Raw genomic sequence first — 8,076 nt, 5'->3', positions numbered from 1 at the left:
ATAAACGTAGACCTGTAGTTGGCATGCCTGTTGTCTTAGTTACAATTGGAGCTCATTGCTATCATGGTTTATGTGACTTGGGTACTAGTGTGAGTGTTATTCCTTTTACTATATTCCAAGAAATTATGAATGGCATAGCACCCACTGAAATAGAAGACATTGATGTTACTATTAAACTTGCAAACATAGACACCATCACACCACTTGGGATAGTTAGAGATGCTGAAGTCTTGTGTGGGAAAATAAAATACCCTACTGATTTTCTAGTTCTTGGTTCCCCACAAGATGACTTTTGTCCCATTATCTTTGGTAGACCTTTCTTGAACACTGTCAATGCTATGATAGATTGCCATAAAGAAACTGTCAGTGTTAGCTTTGGTGATGAGTCTCGTGAATTAAATTTTTCTAAGTTTCATAGACAACCCCGAGATAAAGAATTACCTAGTAACACTACAAAAAAAAGACACATCCGTGACATTTTGGGCCGAATGAAAAAAATTCTATCATACTTATGACACTTTTATGATGATAATTGTGACAAAACCCTATATCATCATAGATGTGGTGGGCTCCTACCCCTGTGACAAAAAATCATAACAGAAAATGGGATTTTCGTCCTGGGCAGGCCGGAGAAGCAGCTGCATGACATTCTTTGGGATGTCCATGACAAAAAAAATCGTGGTAGAAGCGAGGGCGAGGAAAATATTGGGGAGTTCCCAGTTACGGTGGGTGGTCGGGGGCCAAGCAATGCGCGTTTCTCTCGTACACGTACGCGCGTGGGTGCGACACACTGGGCTCTAACTGAACCTGACTGAGGCGTTCGCCTAACTGAACCCGAGCGATTGCACTGCAGGCTACGCGTTACTGAACCTGAGCGATCGATCGATGGCTGTTAACTGAACCCGATCGAGCGATTCCTTCGTTCGCTACTGCTGCTAACTGAAGCCGATCGAACCTGCTGCCTCCTTCCCTTGATGAACAATGAACATTGTTGGGGGGTTTGGATGAATAGTTCATGGTGTGGGTTGGATGAACAGGACCCCAATCGATCGAGCCGGTTGGGGGGTGGATGAACAGGACCCCGTGGAGGGCTAGTTGAACAGTAGCCGATGGAGGGCTGGTTGAACAGTAGCCGGTGGAGGGCTGGATGAATAGTAGCCCATGGAGGGGTGGTTGAACATGACCCCGTGGAGAGGGCTGGTTGAACAGTAGCCGGTGGAGGAGCGGTGTAGGCTGGATGAACAGGAGCCCGTGGATGAACAGTCGCAGGTGGAGGCTGGAGGAGGTCGACGGTGGATGAACAGTAGCCCGTGGAGGCTGGAGGAGGTCGATGGTGGAGATGAACAGTATCCCGTGGAGTCCTATTTTGTGGTACGCCACACCCCACCCGATGAACAGGACCCTCGTTTCGACCGTAGCTCTCCGACACAAGTCCGTTCCTCCGTTTTGCGGTATGCCACACCCCTCCCGATCAACAGGACCCTGTTTCGACCGTAGGAGGTCCAACAGAAGTCCATTTCCTCTGTTTTGTGGTATGCCAAACCCCTCCCGATGAATAGGATCTCGTTTTGACCTTGGCCGGTCGAACACAAGGCCGTTTCCTCCGTTCTGCGGTACGCCAGGCCTTGTTTCCATCGGTTGTTCCGTCCAAGCCAGTTGGCTCCCGATGAACAGCACGCATCCCGTTGCCTCCCAATGAACACGACGCATTCTCTTGCCTCCCCATGAACACGACGACGACGCAGTTTCTCCGTTTCGACTCATCCATGTACACGAGCTCTGGCTGTACGTATGCGCGAGTAGGCGTTCGAGACCCCGCCTGTATGTATGTATGTGGCCGTATTTTTTTGGCGTGTGGCTGTATGTACGTGTACACAGTTTAGACGGGACAGCCTGAACTGCTACATGGGGGGGTCTACTATGACATGTGTCGCTACTTACTCGGCCACAGTTCATCGTTGCAAAGCGACCGATCGACCAGTATGTTCGTACACGTTCGCGACCAGAATGACAACGCTACGTACGCTTCGACCAGGTGGGTCCCGACTGTCAGGCACTTCCTTGCGTGCGAAGATGTAGCTGGTGGGTCCCAGGAGTCGGGGGGGCGGGGGGAATCGTTTTTTTGCCCATAATATTGACACACTTCCTTGCATGTGAAGATGTAGCTGGTGGGTCCTAGCAGTCATGGGGGAAACGTTGTTTTTGCGAAATACAATGGTCCGTCCGGTGGGTCCCTGCTGTCAGGTGGAGGAATAATTATTTTGAGCGTAATAAGGAGGCACTTCCTTGCGGCTGTCGTGGACCCAGCTGTCAGCCTCCCCACGTATTGTACTCTTCCGATGGAAGTCGTCCCTTGACCATGTTGACCACGCCGCACCGAGAGCACCAGGGCGGTGGACGACGGTGAGGCCTAGGAAGGGGACGACGTGGAGTCGGGGAAGACGCGGGAGTGGAAGCCCACGCAGAGAGGAGTACGAGGGTTCACTGGTTCGGCTGCGGTGTGAGGCTGTCATCGCCGCAGAATAACATGGGGTGTGGGTGAGTAGAGGGATGACCTGGCCAGTGGTGGGAGTAGTAGGGGGCGGTGAGGCCTCCGCGGCATCACAGCCGACCACGGGAGGCAAGAGCACACGGCACGACCGACGCTGGTTTGGGCGGCTGGAGCAAGAAGACCAGAGGTTGAAGAAGCACTACGGCCGTTGGATGGACATCGTACGGTCACTGTAGCTAGAATCGTTCATATTGACTAAGTTGACAAAGCCCTCAGTCCCTGTCAACTTAGTAGGCCCACAAGTCAGCCTCCCACTATGGTGGGTCCTAGCTGGCAGGGGGTATTCATTTTTTTATGCGCAATAAGGAGGCACTTCCTTGTGTGCGAACATATAGCTGGTGGGTCCGACCTGTCAGCGGGGGAAACATTTTTTCACGAAATATAGAGGTCCTTCCGGTGGGTCCCAGATGTCAGGTGGAGGAATCATTATTTTGCGCATAATAAGGAGGCATTTCCTTGTGTGCGTACGTGGACCCATCTGTCAGCCTCTCCACGTACAACCCACTTCCGATGGATGTCGTTCATTGACCACGTTCACCACGCCGTGCCGAGAGCACCAGGGCTGTGGACGACGGCGAGGCCTACGAAGGGAACGACACGGAGCCGGGAAGACACGACAGTGGCTGCCCACGCGATGGGGAGTACGAGGGTTGACTGGTTCGGCTGCCGTCGCTGGAAAATAACAGGAGGTGTGGGTGAGTAGAGTGATAGACAGGCCAGGGAGTATGGTCGGGCCGTGAGTAAAGGAATATGCTTGTGCAAGTAGACGGGCGATTAGTGTCTTACCTGGAAGTTTATCAGGATGGGTGTAGCATATACCGTGCTTGTTGTCGATGGTTGGTATGAATAAATCGATGAGAGGGTGAGATCTCGCGCTGTCAGCACTCACATTGGCCTCAAGGTGCTCGATCAGCTCCTGATCCGTTGGATTGAACTTGACGCCAACCGACAGCACCGACCAATCCTTCTTGGACTTGCATCGGTTAATTTCAGTTATATGTTAATCAATGTATGATCAATTGACTGTTTTAAGTGAATGATGAAAGATTTCGACAGACAAGTGATACTTCAAATCTGAAGTCCAGAATACCCAAACACATCGTCGGGGTTCTTGTGTGTGGACATGATGAATAATTTGATCGACATATATTAATACTGCTACTTACTACTTAGTAGTCATATTTAGTGTCACATTTTAACCATAGGTTTAACTAACAAGTTTTGAAGGTCTCCTCTATATAGGATCGATGGCATGTTTTAACCATAAGTTCTGGAGCCCCTGAAAAAAAAAAAGACACATCCCCACGAACAATTCCTGCCGCCACCCACGATTTCCCAGCACCCCGATCTGGCGCGCCTCCACCCACCTCCGTCGGCCACCGGCGTGCCGCCCACCCCAAGCCACCGGCGCCACGCCTCCACCCACCGCCGCCGGCCGCAGCGCCCCGCAGCCCCCACTGCCGCCTGCCGTCGGCGGGGCCTCCCCCAATCCCCACGCGGCGCGTCCTCCCGAGCTACTCGATGCGCCGTCGTGGTCCGCCTCAACCTCCCACCGGCCTCCTCCCGCGACGCTGCCGCCGGCCTCTCAATCGCGCGTGCCCGCCGCATCCACCGAATCGAGCGCCGTCGCCCGCCCCGACCACGCATGCCGCCGCCTCAAGGACCGGGTTACAGGCCCATGTCTCCGGCGAAGCTCGTTCAGGGGTCCGACGCCGTCGGCAGGGGTCAGATGCCTTGGTCCCGTGACCTCCGGTCGCCGTATCCCGCCTGCATGCGTCCCTCGCCGACGCATCTCCAACTCACCATGGACAGCTTCCTCGTCAGGCTTGAACTTCTTCTCCAGCCTCCACCCTGCTAGCCTAGCTGTCCTCTGCCTCTTGTCACCTCCGGCTCCCCAACCTCCTGCCTCAGGTACCACACAATATGCTAGATGATGTTGGTCAGAAATCCTTTTGTAATGGCCGCTGCTAGCTACTGCTTCAGTCGCCGCTTGCTAGCTGCTACTGGTGCGTGCGCACTGCACTGAATTCTTACAATTTACAAAAACTTGCTGCTGTTGTTTGTGCTAAAAAAAGACAGGAAGTTCAGTATGCAAACCTTACAAAGTTCTGGTTAAAACACAAAAGAGAAAGTTCACTATGCTAAACATAAAAAGGGCATGAATTCCACTTTGAGAAACCAGGGATTGTTCTCTGTTGTAACCTCCGTGAGTTCAAGATTAAAAATGTATTGTATTGGGAATTTGATTTTGTATCCCTCCAATTTATTGAGAACTAGCAGTAGCATCTGGAATCTCTTGAAAAACATTTTCTAATGCAGGCAAACAAAAATGGGCACATTATTTTGCTCGGCACTGATGTGCATGTCGCCGCTCGTCATTGCATCCTCCAGCTCAACCCCACCGTTGCAGTCCAACGACTCCAGTTGCAGCCGTTCGCCACTGTCGTGCGAGGTAAGATGGATCTCAACATCTGGCTCATCCCTGTCGCAGCCATGGCTCCCGGCAGGCCGCTGCCTTGTGACGAGGACGCCGGCCTTGCATCCTCCCGCACGAACCCCACAGTGCGCCGCCACCGGGACCTGGCCTGCAAAGCACAGTTTTGGTTGTATGGGGGCCGCTGTGCTCGCGAAATGTGTGCGGGCTAATTGACGCTGATTGAAGCTCATCTCCTCCCTCGCGTATGCATCAACAAAAACTGTGTGGGCTCGCTCCAGTCCAAGTTGTGCCACAGCAGTAGGGCGACTCTTCCAGGACGCATCTCATCTCAACCAGCTCCAATTTTGCGCGCATGGGGTGGTGCTGCTCCAGCAAGCTCCTTCGTCCCCGGCCCGTCCCTGAATGCGGATGCAGCACCGCAGGTTCCCCTACCCACCGTGCCTCATCTCTGCTTCTTTACTCTCCACTTCTCTAGTTTTTGGTGTGTGCACGCAAAATGTTGGCTTAAATGTCCCAGTGCACCAGTACTAGTTTTGTGTGTTCGTTTTCCCTTCTAGCTTAGTCCTTGCCTGCTAATTGATATGGCTTGGATTACTTAAGAGTGTTTTTCATGTGTGTTCTGCACTTCAGGTTCAAGTTCACCATGCGTCCCTGACGTAGCGCTGCTCCGGCTCCTCCCCCGCTTGCTGCCAGGTCTGTCTCTCCTTCCTCCCCTGCTCGCTGTCTTGTGCGGAGGTGGACGCGGCTACCTGACGGAGTGAAGCCGGCCTCCTAGCACCGACAGTTGCAAAAAATAAATAACAACAACAAGTTCAGAATCAGAAAAATGAGAAGTTCAAGAAGAACAAAGGTGCTGCCTTCACTCAAGTGCTTGCAAATTGCTAGGCTGTAGCTCGTATATTGTTTGCAACTATCTTCAGTTTCTTTAGTAGCTCGTACACATTTTGCCAAAAGCTAGCACTTTCATAATCGTAAAGTTGATAGTTGGCCTGCAGGGACAACCATGTTGATCATGATTGAAAAAGGATTGTGAAATAATATTATTGAGACTGAAGGCCAAGTTTGATGCACGATGTCAGAGGATTCCAAGTCTTTTTCTGAGGCGGTTGATGGCTTTCAAGAGATGCGTTCATATCTCACAAGTTTCCAGAGGTTCAAGTTCATCTATATAAGGAATGCCAATTTTGTTGCACATCTGTGTGAAAAGAGGCACTAAACCTTAATGTACTTGCTATTTCTTTTCTTGTAACGACTACCTACCTAATGGAGACTATTCAATCATAGTTATTTTTGCCTGCCATGCCCCAGCACCTCCTCCATCTCGGTGCCACCATCACAACCCAGCCTCCATTTGCTGGTTGCTGCTAGCTGTTGTTGCTGTGGCTTGCCTCGCCCTCTAGCTAATGTTGGTGCGCTACTGTTGAAGTTCAACTAGAATGCTAGGGAGGGATTTCTGCGAGAGTTTAGCTACTATAGTCCTTGGTTTTGTGTTTGAACTTGCTATTGTCCATGGTTAAAGATTATGATGTTGCTTTTCTACAGATGGTCTTCCTGTAGATATATCATTTTCCATCCTCTTGGAAGGTACAACATTCTGAATTATCGGAACAAAAACAATATAATGTTAGTGTGCTGCTACTTATGTATGTTTGTACTAAGCTTGCTATAGTTGTGCGTAATTTTCTTGAATTTCAATAGCATGCGAAGTTCATGTTTAAGAAATTTCTAAGTTCACGTGTACCACATATTAAAGAAATTCATTAATGAAAAAAAGGACCGCCTAGGCCATTTCACTAACAACAAAAAATGCCTAAAAATTTTGCGAGACAAAAAACAACTTTAAATGATATAACATAGTAGGTTCATAAAAAAGTGGGAAAAACCATAATTTGTTTTGTAAGTTTAACCATTTCTAAAAAATACCTTGAAGTTCAAATATAAATAATAGGGCGGTTTAATGTTTGTACAAACCTATGATTTTCTCCATTACTTTATAATAAAAAATAAGTTCAAAAATAAAAAATGGAGTAGTTTGAACAGTTTATAATAAATGGTGTTTCTACATTTTACTAAAAAATTGGAGAAGTTCAAATTTAAATAACATAGAAGTTCAAAAATGTTTATTCCAAAAACAAGAAGGTCAAATTAAAAAAACCGAGCAGTTTAAAAAGTTTGTAAAACATATATTTGCACCTTTTTTTAAGATGTAGAAGTTCAAATTTAAATACTTGAGCAGTTCGATATTTATTACATAACTAGGAGTTTTCCCGTTACTAATGAATAACACCAAGAAGTCCAAAATTAGAAAAATATGAAGTTGTTTAATGTTTATAAAAAAAATCAAATTTTCCCAAATGCTAAAGATTAAAACCAACAAAAAAAGTAGAGCGGTTCAATGTATATAAAAAACTCAAATATTTTCACGTAACCAAGAGAAATTCTGATTGATAACTGCGAGAAGGTCACGTACTACACGGTGTGCATTTTGTATTTAAAAAAATAAAAAGGCAAAGGCTAAAAGTATCGTTGCTAGAAGTTCAAGTGCTCAGCCAGAGAAAATTCAAAAAATCGTGTGAGAGTGGTTGAACAAAAATATGTGACAGAAGTTCAAGGTGAAAACAGCGGGAAGTTCAACTACTACACATAATGCGTTTCAGATAAGAATATAAGAATAGAAACCAAAAGGCTTAAAAGGTTTGTTGCAAGAAGTTCAAGTGCTCTGTCCGGGAAAGTTCAAATATTCTTGCGAGAGAGGTTCACCTTGTATTTCCATGTTCGAAAACACAAAAAAGAAATTGTTTTTTTGCATTTTAAAATAATTCTCTCAATCCACAAAGAAGTCCAGTTATTGTTTGGGAGCAATTTGATTTCAAAAAGAAAATAAAAAAAATCAAATTATAAAAATGGAAAAAGTTCATGTACTACTTAGTGTGTGTTTTAATATGAGAAAAATGAATTCAAAGGCAAGGGCCAAATTTTTTGTTGTTATAAGTTCAAGCCCTCGGCGGAGAAAGTTAAAAAATATACAGTGAGAGGGGTTTGTACAAAAGGAATGTCATTGGTGTAACACTAACGAATGGATGAGAAA

The 8,076-nt window shown here is 47.4% G+C and overlaps 1 long non-coding RNA gene across 2 annotated transcripts; it reads left to right on the top strand.

Annotated features, from left to right (window-relative positions):
- Positions 1–3,883: 3,883 nt before the first annotated feature.
- On the top strand, positions 3,884–6,554 carry LOC119364373. Of its 2 annotated transcripts, none has more exons than XR_005174868.1 (4): positions 3,884–4,462; positions 4,871–5,410; positions 5,619–5,838; positions 5,984–6,554. It is a non-coding gene; the product is annotated as an uncharacterized LOC119364373 (long non-coding RNA). The 2 variants fall into 2 exon arrangements; XR_005174869.1 differs by having other exon boundaries at positions 5,973–6,554.
- Positions 6,555–8,076: the final 1,522 nt, after the last annotated feature.

Source organism: Triticum dicoccoides, chromosome 2B (genome assembly GCF_002162155.2).
Source record: "Triticum dicoccoides isolate Atlit2015 ecotype Zavitan chromosome 2B, WEW_v2.0, whole genome shotgun sequence".
Classification (NCBI taxonomy): Eukaryota; Viridiplantae; Streptophyta; class Magnoliopsida; order Poales; family Poaceae; genus Triticum; species Triticum dicoccoides.
Note: the sequence above shows the minus strand (reverse complement) of the source record. Positions and strands in the feature narration are given on the sequence as shown.